The sequence below is a fragment of the Acromyrmex echinatior genome, chromosome 15, assembly GCF_024713525.1.
Source record: "Acromyrmex echinatior isolate Ae372 chromosome 15, ASM2471352v2, whole genome shotgun sequence".
NCBI classification, from domain to species: domain Eukaryota; kingdom Metazoa; phylum Arthropoda; class Insecta; order Hymenoptera; family Formicidae; genus Acromyrmex; species Acromyrmex echinatior.
This window is the reverse complement of record NC_141866.1, coordinates 573,552-586,277: the sequence shown is the minus strand read 5'-3', so window position 1 is coordinate 586,277 and position 12,726 is coordinate 573,552. Positions and strand designations below refer to the sequence as shown.

The 12,726-nt window shown below is 32.1% G+C and overlaps 1 long non-coding RNA gene across 1 annotated transcript; it reads right to left on the bottom strand.

Annotated features, from left to right (window-relative positions):
* Nucleotides 1-1,368: 1,368 nt before the first annotated feature.
* LOC105147955 (uncharacterized) lies at nt 1,369-4,426 on the bottom strand. The gene is made up of 2 exons (XR_846360.2): nt 3,887-4,426; nt 1,369-2,067 (listed from the first exon to the last, which is right to left on the bottom strand). It is a non-coding gene; the product is annotated as an uncharacterized LOC105147955 (long non-coding RNA).
* Nucleotides 4,427-12,726: the final 8,300 nt, after the last annotated feature.

The following is a 12,726-nucleotide window of genomic DNA, read 5'->3' as shown; positions in this document are numbered from 1 at the left end:
AAGTTGATTCTAAATGTTGCAGATCAATAAAGCCTACTTGAAATATTCTGCCAAGTATAAGGGACAACTATATGACCAACATTTTAGAAATACCGCAACAAAAACTAACCACAATAAACAACTCAAACGCGAGGAGATCACTACGATCTCTAGGATTAGATCCACTACAATCTTGCTGAAAGCTTGCACCGCAAGGGCATTATGAACTCCCCGGAATGTTCGTGCGGAGAACCTAAACAAGACATCAACCACGTCATCTTCTATTGCAGAATGTGCATCGGCAAATCTCACAAATTGCGCTCCTTAAAAAATATTTTCTTTGTATCCTATCAATATTTTGCCTACCTTAAAAAATATTTTCTTTGTATCCTATCAATATTTTTCATATGTTGGTGAACCCTCCTTCTTTATACCGCTTAATATGTGCTTATCTAAAATCCTTAAACCTAAAAATCTAATTTCACCAATGTGAACGCACGGTGGTCGGAGGGAGGGAGAGTCCCTCCGCCTCCCATCGGGTGGCGCACTCATTCATTTCATCTCAGGATCCATATGAGCTTGCTTGCGTTACTGGCCAGATTCGCCGGCATTTCATCGACGAGCGCCAAAATAGATGAAGAAGAAAATTTACGGATGGGCGGTATCAAGAGATCGTTAGAGCGTCCCTCACAAAATTATCAATCGCGTGTCGGATCGCGTGTTCGACATCAATGTCAACAACGGTACACAACGTAGCGTATCGATCAAAAATTTAAAACCGGCGTATTTCATACGCGATGAGACTAAAGAGTCTATAATAAGAGAGTCGCCAACATGACACATGACTCGAATCGCGCGCTGATTAGCTTGGTGCGGAATCGATATATAATCTTCACTAATCTTCAAGTGTTATGGTTTGAAAATAAAAACAGTGCATTAATTATAGTATAGAATTTCATTTCTTTTCCTTTGATAAGTGTTTCCATATATCATATTTCATTATATAAGCCTTAAAATAGTCAAATAATGTCAATATTAATTTTTGCTTTACATTTTTGGTAGAATAATGTATTACAAAAATTAAAAAGAACTCGGGAAAAAATGTTTCATATATAATTATATATTGTATTATAAAATTATATAAAATTACATGCAATTACATATTAGATGTTGGAATTAATTCGTAGCGTTTTACAAGTGATGGGAAGTACTTTCATTAATGTATTTTTTAATGCTCATGTGAAATAAATAACATTCTTTCATTAAAAACGCTACGAATTAATTCCAACACCTAATATAATTACATATAAACATAAATTTATATATTTTATATATAAATATATATACGAGGGCAAATAAATAAGTACCCGTGTTTCAACACAGGCGATGTTGCTGATGCAAATTGGCATTACCATCATGTATTACCATCTTTCAAAGCCATACAAAATTTCAGAGTGATTCATGCAATAGTCTTGATTTGACAACAATTTGTAGTGAGCGTGTTTGATGTTTTTCGATACAATGGAAAAAGAGCAATATCGATCCGTGATTCGTTTCTTATTTTTGAATAGAAAAACGTGCAAAGAAATAAAAACAAAGTTAGATGCCGTCTATAGGAACTCTTCACCATCTATGACAGATATTAGTTCAACGAATTCAAACGTGGTCGTTCGTCTATTTTTGATGAGGAACGCCCAGGCCATCCTGGAGACGTGGTTATTGAGGAAATCGTTGAAAAAGTCCACGACATAATTCTCGCTGATCGCCGAACGAAAATACATGAAGTAGCAGAGGCCATAGAACGTTGACCGTAGACGTGTCGTACAGAACGGCATTCAATATTTTGCATAATAACTTGGGAATAAAAAAGCTGTCGGCCCGATCAGGACAATGCATCGGCTCACTCCGCAGTCGCCACAGCCAAATTGGTCGAATTGCTGCCGCATCCACCGTACTCGGATTTAACCCCCTGTGACTTCTTGTTTCCAAACTTGAAAAAATGGCTCGGTGGAAAGAAATTCTCATCAAATGAGGAAGTCATCACCGAAACAGAGGTCCATTTTGCAGAGTTTGACAAATCACATTTTTCTGAGGAGTTAAAAAAATAGCAGAAGCGTTGGGAAAAGTGTATTCTCCTAAAAGGGGATTACGTTGAAAAATAAAAAAAATTTTGTGTGAAAAACTTGCGTCTTCATTACTAACATGGGTACTTATTGATTTGCTCTCGTATATAAAATACATCCACATAGATAACATTTTTTCCCGAGGAAGTTATAAAGTTCAAAATATCTCTTCTTTGCAGAAAATAATAATCGGATATGCTGTACTGTACAACTTATTGTTGTAACAACAGTTACGAAAAAAGTTTTTTCTTGCTCAGATTTCTCAAAGATCCCATATTAAGAGAAAAGTGGCACATTGCTGTTGGAAGGAAAGAGAATTGGAAAGTAACGTCAAATCATCGATTATGCGAGAAAAACATTTTTTCTTAGCGAGATACTTCATTTATAAAGCAAAGTATTAAATACAAATATTAATTATGTGATTGCAGAAACACTTTAAACCCGATGACTGGATCATTTATAGAAGGCGCATCAAGAAAGATGCTATTTCAACTCTTTTTTTTTTGTAATAATGTCACATCAATGTCAGAGACTTCGGTTCGTCAACCTCTAACAGATCTAAATCAGAATTACTTTGAATACAAATATTTCCGATGTAATGTAAAATTCTGTCGACATACTCGTGATTGCTCCATTCATCAAGAATTTATATTTTCTTACAATAATGTCAATCTAACTTTCTGCAAATCCTTGCGCAATCGTTTATTCTCTGACTGCAACTTCTCATTTTTTTTTTACTACTCTTAGTTTCCTGCGATATGGAATGGCAATAGAAGGTAAATTTTGTGGACAGAGTAAAAGATTGTTTGCTTCCACATTATCAGTAATTGTCAGGTTTGATGGAAAATCTTGTCCACATTTGTTTTTGTTGTTACTGTTACTTGAGGCTCAGCAATATTTTCCTGATTAACATTATTATTAGGTGTTGGAATTAATTCGTAGCGTTTTACAAGTGATGGGAAGTACTTTCATTAATGTATTTTTTAATGCTCATGTGAAATAAATAACATTCTTTCATTAAAAACGCTACGAATTAATTCCAACACCTAATACATCAGAAATATTTGTATTCAAAGTAATTCTAATTCAGATCTGTTAGAGGTTGACGAATCGAAGTCTCCGACATTGATGTGACATTGTTACAAAAAAAAAGAGGTGAAATAGCATCTTTCTTGATGCACCTTCTATAAACGAATCATCGGGTTTAAAGTGTTTCTTCAATCACATAATTGATATTTGTATTTAATTAATACTTTACTTTATAAATGAAGTATCTCACTAAGAAAAAATATTTTACCTCGCATAATCGGTGATTTGACATTACTTTTCAATTCTCTTCCCTTCCAATAGCAATGCGCCACTTTTCTCTTAATATGGAATCTTTGGGAAATCTAAGCAAGAAAAAACTTTTTTCGTAATTATTGTTATAACAATAAGCTGCATAAACGGCATATCTGATTATTATTTCTGCAAAGAAAAGCTATTTTGAGCTTTATAACCTCCCCGGGAAAAAATGTTATATATGTGGACGTATTTTATATATATATTTATATATAAAATATGTCCAGATTTATATATAATTGTTAATATGTAATTATAATATGTAATTATAATTACATGTAATTTTATATAATTTTACAATATATAATTATATATGAAACATTTTTTCCCGGGTTCTTTTTAATTTTTGTAATACATTATTCTATAAAAAATGTAAAGCAAAAGTTAATATTGACACTACTTTAAGGTTTAAACGATTAAATATAACATATGGAAACACTTACCAAAGGAAGAGAAATGAAATTCAACACGATTAATGCATTGTTTTTATATATCGATTCCGCATCAAACCAATCTGCGATTCGAGTCATGTTGGCGAGTCTCTTATTATAGGTTCTCTATGAGACATGTAATGCGACCTTAGAGGCAAACATCCAATTCGTCCAACAACAATTAACCAGTGTTAAAAACGTCCCAAGAAGAAAGTCACTTTCGCCTTACAACGACCTAGTTTACACCGAGGGTTCGATCCGGGTCAGAATGCAAGGACCAAACAACTGCAGTCCAACATACCTCTGTGGCTATGGTCAAAGTCTTGCTACAAATGCTTTGAAATATCTGATGAACCAATTAGAAGAAAAAATTTTACAAACTAACCAACTAAAAGACCAACTTCAAAGCATTTACAGCATCACGTTGACTGTACCCGTTACAGTTGAATGACAAGGGAACTGCTGGACTGCAGTTGGTTGGTTCTTACATTCCGACTCGGATCGAACCTTCGGTGTAAACTAAGCCAATAAGTCTTCCAGCGTCAAATGTAATTAGAGCTACGTTCCAAAACTTCCTCTCTGAGGAAAACTTTACTCGAAATATTGTATATAGTATACATGTACTGTAGCATATAGAGTAAAATCTTCCTCGAAGAGGAAGTTTTAGAACGTAACCTAGACGAAGTAAAAACATACCAAAGACAACACGCCGCAATAGACTTAAGTGCCCGCAATACAAATGTATCTGGGATAAATATTGGGTCATCTAAAAAGTATCCGCGGTTTTTTGTCACTAGATATATGACCCAATAGGAGATCATCGCTTAGAGTTGAAAATGTTAAAAATTTTAATATATTTTACATATATATTGGATCATCTAAAAAGTATCCGCAGTACTTTGTCACTAGATACATGACCATCAACACACATCTAGTGACAAAAAACCGCAGATACTTTTTAGATGACCCAATATATATAAATATATATAATATATTTCTAGATGGGCGACTAATGAGCTCCTATTTACTAGTGACCGGTACGTTACTGAAGCTACATTGGACGCGCATGCGTCTGAAACCCAGTCTGTCTAACAACACGGGTTGTTCGGGGAGACGCTATTTGCGCTATTTAGCGCTACAAATTGTTCGCGGAGCTGTATAGCGCTAATAAACATGATTATGACGTCACTAATAGTAGAGTGTTACGTCACAACTGCGCGCTATCAACGCTATTCCTTCCGAAGTAGTGTATTGGTAGCGTAGCGTTTATAGATCCGTGAACGACTAGCGTTTAATATTTGTTAAGGTTAGATTAATGTTTGAGGGGATTCTGTTCTCGAGTGGCAACTTTTCTCTCTTTAGAATTTCGTAGAGTAAACGTACGTACGTAACGTGTAAATTTCAAATTTTATCGTAGTGAATGCAATCTCAATTTCAATCTCTGCAATTGATGGCTTACCACTAGGCTGGAGTGAATGTAATTCTTGCTTGTGTATCATCTTTAACTTTTCAAAGTTTCTGCAGTTCAACTTATATATTTTAACTTATGTATTTCAACATAACTTGTGTATTTGATTACAAATGTGAAAGTCAAAGGTATCTTGTTACTGGCGATTTTTAATTCCCATGTACGGAAAAAAGTTACTATTACGCGGCAGAGTATTCCGCTGCAGATGCTTAAGATCCTTATTAGATTTAGATAGGCTTCTTCTCAAATTGACAACGGATGCTCAAGGATTCTTCCTTTTATTTAATTAATTTACAAATTTATCAGTGTAATGATTAATTTTTTGATCTAGTTCACTCTGACCTAGATGCAAGCCATCATAAAAATTGCAATTAAGATTTATTCTGTTATTCACTACGAAAAAATTAAAAATTTATATATATTTTATAAAACCTTAAAAATTTAAATTACAAAGAAAAGTTTGGTCAGTGATTAAAAACAGAATACCCTGCATTAACTTAACCTCGATGAATATTAAATCTCTCTGGTTAAGCGCTACTAACGCTACGCTAGGATCGTTCATGGAGTTTTATAACGCTGTCGCGCTATTGACTCCAAGAACAATATTGGTAACTTCTGCGTCCATAGCGTGAATAGTATCTCCCCGAACACACTCTGGGTCGATAAGAGAAAAAAAGCCCTCTTTCGATCTCTTTTGGTAGAAACGACCGAAGAACGAAAATGCTTTCTCAATGATTTCGGCCGCTTGGCATGTATCAATATAAGGAGCGGAGGGCATTCGAGATAACATATATTTTTAATACATTTTAATAATTATATACCCCTCCCATTAACGTATAATAGCAAAAATGATGAATTATCAAAATGCAATAGTTTATGAGAATTATTTACGATTTTTTATGAGAGTTATATACTGCGTTTATGAACAGTCTGTAAGAATTCCATGGTCGTGTGCGTAAGGTGCGAAATCAGTATGTCGGAGATCTCACGTTCTAATCCTACGTTTTTTTTCCCTTTTTTTCTGAAATATTTTTTCTGAAATAAAATTATTAATAAACATATTACGGCGAGAATATTTTTATATAACTATTGAATTTATACATGTACTTTTAAAAGTATTAAACCAACAACCAAAATATAGTCAAACGTTAGAAAGAATATAAAATTACTAAAACTATATGGTATCAAAGGTTGGATACAATATAAATAAATTAATTTACGAAATCTTCATTATGTCAGTGAGTAGTAAAAAATTTAAGTCGGACCTATACTTTGTTGAAAAGTAAGAAAAATTGAAATCATGAGTTAAAGTATTTATAATTACGTTATATGAAGTTAGATGATGAGATCAACTATTTTATTTTATCTCTTTTCCGGCATGCTATTCTTGTTTTACATCTAATGAACAATGAAGATGAAACAACAGAAATAGTGATAACGTCTTCTCGAACGCATTCGTCAATTTCAATTTCTATTCAAAAGTTGTTTAGTTTATGAAAATAATTTCAGTACCAGAAGAGTGACTTTTTATCTCAACACATAAATAAAAGCACGTGTAGCCAGATAAAAAGCTAATATTTTACAATGAAAGCGCAGTATAAAAAATTAAACATTGAATCAAGTAATCAACATTTGAGTATATAATGTATGAAGGAAGTTATTGTTAAATTAGTAAATTATTTAAACAGATTTTAATTAAAAATATTAATCCACTAAAGAGTTTATTTAATTTTAAAACTTAATTACTTTATATATTAGGTGTTGGAATTAATTCGTAGCGTTTTACAAGTGATGGGAAGTACTTTCATTAATGTATTTTTTAATGCTCATGTGAAATAAATAACATTCTTTCATTAAAAAACGCTACGAATTAATTCCAACACCTAATAATATATTTATTTATATTTTTATACCAAAATTAAGGAAAAAATCACAAGAGAAAGAGAAAATAATTCTATTATTATTTTAATATTAATATTTATTTTTTATTAAAAAATGTGCGTGCGTGCGTGCGTGCGTGCGTACGTGCGTGCGTGAAATTTTTTTATGTATTTAATAAAACATTTAAATCGTTTTTCTTTTCTTAATATCAATGTAATATCTAATATGTTTTTATCTAAAGAAATATTATACATAATATAAAATATATGAGAAAAGTGAAAGTGCTTTTTTTATTCGTGTACAATGATATTCAATACTACACATAAACCAATTTTTAGATGTGATGCCTATATATAGTACGAGATATTTATTAAGAATTATTCGACTAGTCTAGCCAGTACAGAATACTTATAAAATATTTTATAAATATTCTGTGCTGTCTGGGAGAGTAAAATTAATTAATTTTCACGTTTTCAATTCGATATTTGTTACAAAATTATTCATTGAAGAAAACGTTTTTTATATTGCGCTTTCATTTATAAATTTCTAAAAAAGTGCTAGCGAATATAGTCTCTCTTTAATTTTATTAATATAGCTATATATAATAAATAATTATTACTACAAATACTGGTTATGTAAATATATAGATTTGTAACCTGTTAAATGATTAATTATAACAATTGATATTTAATCTGTTTGATAGAAACTTTAATTCGACTAAAAAATTAATAAATCAATAGTCATGTTAATTATATAAATTCTTTTACGATGTTTTATTAATTTGCATATATACAAAATCATTAAGTTTTTTGTAAAGATAAATAAAGGATATTTAAAATATCAATATTTTAATATTGGTAGATGATAATATCATCTAAAAAGTATCCGCGGTTTTTTGTCACTAGATGTGTGTTGATGGTCATATATCTAGTGACAAAGTACCGCGGATACTTTTTAGATGACCCAACACATTAATATTTTAATATATTCAGAGGAAATCATGGCCGTGGAAAAGTAATTTATTTGCTGTAGAACGATCTGAAACATTTATTCTTTTAAAATAAACATTTAATACTCTATAATTATAATTTCCTTTAAAGTTCGATTATATGCTATCGTACTTAATTGTTCGAAAATATTAATATTAGATATCATATTGCTACTATTAATTTATTACAAGAAATATTAATTTGTTCACAGAATATTTTTTTGTATTTACAATATATGCGTAGTTATAAAATAACATTTACATATACAAATATGTGCATATATAAAAATTTATAATTCGCAGTGGCGCCTGTTAGCCTTGTTCCTTATTGTTTTCTGCTACAAAAGATCAGAAAGGATTTTCAGACCAAATCTTGAGTAAATACATGGTGTGACACAGTATATCATTACACCCTTATTATTCGACAAGGATAACATAATCACTATCTTGCACTGTATGAAGACTGTATCACTTGTAGGGAGACACACAACGCTTTATTGCAATACAAAGTATAAAAATCAGGATTAGAATTATTATATTGAAAAGAAAACGAGCATTCCATCTGATGAATTTATTTTCATCGTAAAATTCATATTATCTCTCTCTCTCTCTCTCTCTCTCTCTCTCTCTCTCTCTTCTACTTATTTTACTACTAAGATACTAAGACACTAGTTTTAAATTTGGAATTAGTCTGACACGAAGCATTTTTACTGTTTGATCTATTTGAATATAATCTTTTCATAGAATCTGTTATTAAATTGAATTTTCTTATAATTAATTTATTTTTTATATGTATCCATAGATGTACTTCAGGACATTCAACTTTGACTAAGGTACATCAATCATTTGACTTCATATGACGTAATTATAAAAACTTTAACTCATAATTCCATTTTTTTGCATTTAAACAAAGAAGTAGTTTTAGTTTGAATTTTTTACTATTCACTGACACAATGAAGATTTAATTTATTTATAATATTTATTTATATTTTGTCCAACCTCTGATATGATTTCAGTAATTTTATTTATATTCTAACGTTTGACTTTGGTTGTTGGTTTAAAACGATTAAAGTACACGTATAAATTCAATAATTGTATAAAAGTATGTTCGCCTTAATATGTTTATTAATAACTTTATTTTAGAAAAAAATATGTGAAAAAAAAAAGAAAAAAAACGTAGCATTTGATCGTGGGATCTCCGGTTTACTGATCTCGCACCTTATGCGCAGAGTTCTTGCATATTGTGTTTATGAACGTGGTATATAACGGAAAATTGTATGGAAAATTGTAGATTATTAATATCTCGTAAACTATCGCGTTTTGAAAATAATTTTGTTGTTATACATTAATGGGAAAGGTATATGATTACTAAAATTTATTAAAACTTATATGTTATCTCGAATGCTGAAAACCTTATACAGATATACACCAAACTCACTGAGAAAGCATTTTTGATCTTCGGTCACTTGTACAGCGACCAGAGCGAGAGCGTCGGGCTCTCACTCTCTTTCGATGTCTCGTTTGCTCTCGATAGGAATCATATTAGTGTTCGTACATATATGAATACACAACCACATAAGAAGATGGAGATTATATTATCTAAAGTTGGCAGATCTGAATCCAGAGCTTCAAGGTCCCATCACGTGAGATCTCCAAAGTCAAATCGGACTTGGCCCGTCACTCCTTAGGGATAAGTTTACTGCTATTTCTATTTCCGTTAGAGTATGTAGATCTAAAGCAGTATCCTGATTGGCTCATTGGATTAAATTCGTCTTAAGGTTACCGTTACAGAAATTTTATCTGTGACAAACCTAAGAGCCATTCCACATAAACTTGCATAACCGCATAAACGTGTGCATAAAGAAAATCATCCAATCGTATTTTATGTCTTTATGATAGCAATGTGATTGAATAATTTTTTTTATGCATTTGATTATGCGGCTATGCAAATTTGTGTGGAATGGCCCTAATGGATTCCCTATGTCAGTATGGAAAATCAATTCAAATACGTAATATGCCTACTGCACACTGGACGCGATAAGTGATGAATGACGAGCGATATCCAATAAGAGCTTTGCTTTGTGTCGTCACGTGAGAAAAAGCACAGCTTTTATTGGATTTCGCTCGTCGTTCATCGCTCATCGCGTCTAGTGTGAACTAGATAATAGGGAGAGACTTTAAGAAGATAAATTTTCTGTCGCGATTTTCTGTCTAACAAAGCGATTGTCTTCTCTCTATTCGCATTTTACTTGAATTTATGAAATATTATATTACGAATACGTTGGAGTTATTAAAAGTTTTGTCATTTCGCTGAAGCTGCACCTTAAAAATACAAACAAATAACTCAAGAAAAATATCGGAGCATTCAATATTTTCCATTATGTACGGGACTGCACCGCGCGTAAAGAATAAAGTGAAAGGACGGCACACGGCTGATATAACGCACGAAAGTAAAAAGAACTCCGTTTCTTTGTAGTTTGACTAAAGATTTACTTCAATTTTTACAACCACAAATTTAGTACACATAAATAATTATCGCAAAATATTCGATACAATCACCTTTTTCGAATTATCTTACTCAGCAGTAATAGAAAATTGCGGCGGTTTTCTACACGATATACTAGCGAGACTCTGAACACTAAGAGAGAGAGATCGGTGACGATCAGCGCATATATTGCCTTCGTGGCCTAGGGTCTCTTCTTGATAAAATCCAATAGAATTTTACCACAATTGTAATTTTTGCGTGGCATTTGCGTGGCATTAGATTGATTGGCGCCTTGGATTCTTTTCTAATGACTTTTGACGTAACAATCATGCGCGACAGAAAATCCGCGCGTGGGATTGGTGACCGCGCGTGACGTGTTTGTCGGAGCGCTGCGCTCGCGCGTGTGATTGAATTGTTCTCGAACCTTCGATGGTTCGGTTGCCGTTGCCTGTGTATGTGTATATAACGAATTAATTTGAAATGAAAAAAACGATAAATTGGTAGCTTTAGCGAGAATTAAGATCGTGCTAGAGATGAATTTACAGACTCATTTCATGCACACGTCCAACAACAATTATGTTAATCAAACGAAAGAATTATTACTTTTTTTACGAATTAACGATCTCAAACACATTATAAAACTAAGTCAGTGATGAATGGTGGTGAACGCCGTAGACGGATTACGGACAGTGTTGCAGATGCAAGGGAATTTCCCGAAACCTAGGGAGAATTTCAAGAAAAAAAATGAAAGAGGGAAAAAGGGATTTTTGTGAAAATAAATTAAAATTTAGGAGTTTTTCACAATAAATGAAAATTTTGTTTTCGGTTTTCGGTCGGTAATTCGGTGATCGGCGTAGAGTGGCCACCACGGTGGTCGGACAGTGTGGTGGACAATAGAGCTGCGTTCAGAAACACCACCCGAGTGCCGTTTTATCCTTGTTATTCACCCTATATTAAATAAGGATAAAATAATACATGGGTGATGTTTCCGAACACAGCCTTGGGTTCGGAGCGACTACGCACATGCTTAATCTTACTAGATTGATTCTTGAGATTAAATTTGTGCTACAAATATACATTATATTTGTTTTAGGTTAAGATAAATGATTATGTATGAAACATCAATTTATGTTAGTTACTATCCTTACTAGTCTGTTTTCTAATACGAAATCTATAATTGAAGTAGCGATAATAGTGTCTTTAGTAGAAAATTGACCAATCAGATTCAATTATACTTTTTCTATTTAACTGTGATTGGTCAATTTTCTATGATTTAAGACGACTGCTACGACTTCCATTGTAGATCTTGTATTAGACTTATATTAAAATCATACGCATTATTTGTTTCTTTAAAACTTCTCTAATATTGCACAATAAAAATATATTATTCATTAATTTATACTACTTATTATTATTGGGTCATCTAAAAAGTATCCGCGGTTTTTGTCACTAGATCGTGTTGATATCAACACTATCTAGTGACAAAAAACCGCGGATACTTTTTAGATGACCCAATGCAATATTTTCTTTTATATTACTACGTTTACACGGCATTGTTTTAGTAAAAACCGTTTTATAAAATTGGCTAATCACAATCGTTCCATTCTTCCGAGCCCCAAGGAATAGCTATGATTGGCCAATTTCATAAAACGGTTTTACCAATGCTATGTAACAAAGGTCTATGTTCTGTTTGATATTTATTATACTGTATTTCCAAATTGTAATAGGTCATCTAAAAAGTATCCTCGGTACTTTGTCACTAGATATATGACCATCAACACACATCTAGTGTCAAAAAACCACGGATACTTTTTAGATGACCCAATATATTAATAAAAAAATAATTTATGATTTGATTTTAATAAAATTTATAAAAAAACAAAAATTTTGTGAATTTAAGAGAAATAGATGAAATTATCGGAAAATTTGCAAAAACAGGAATTTTGGAAAGAACTGAAATAGGGGAAACGAGGGAGATTATATGTCAACAGGGAAATTGCTTCGCCAGTATCTGGTAACACTGATTACGG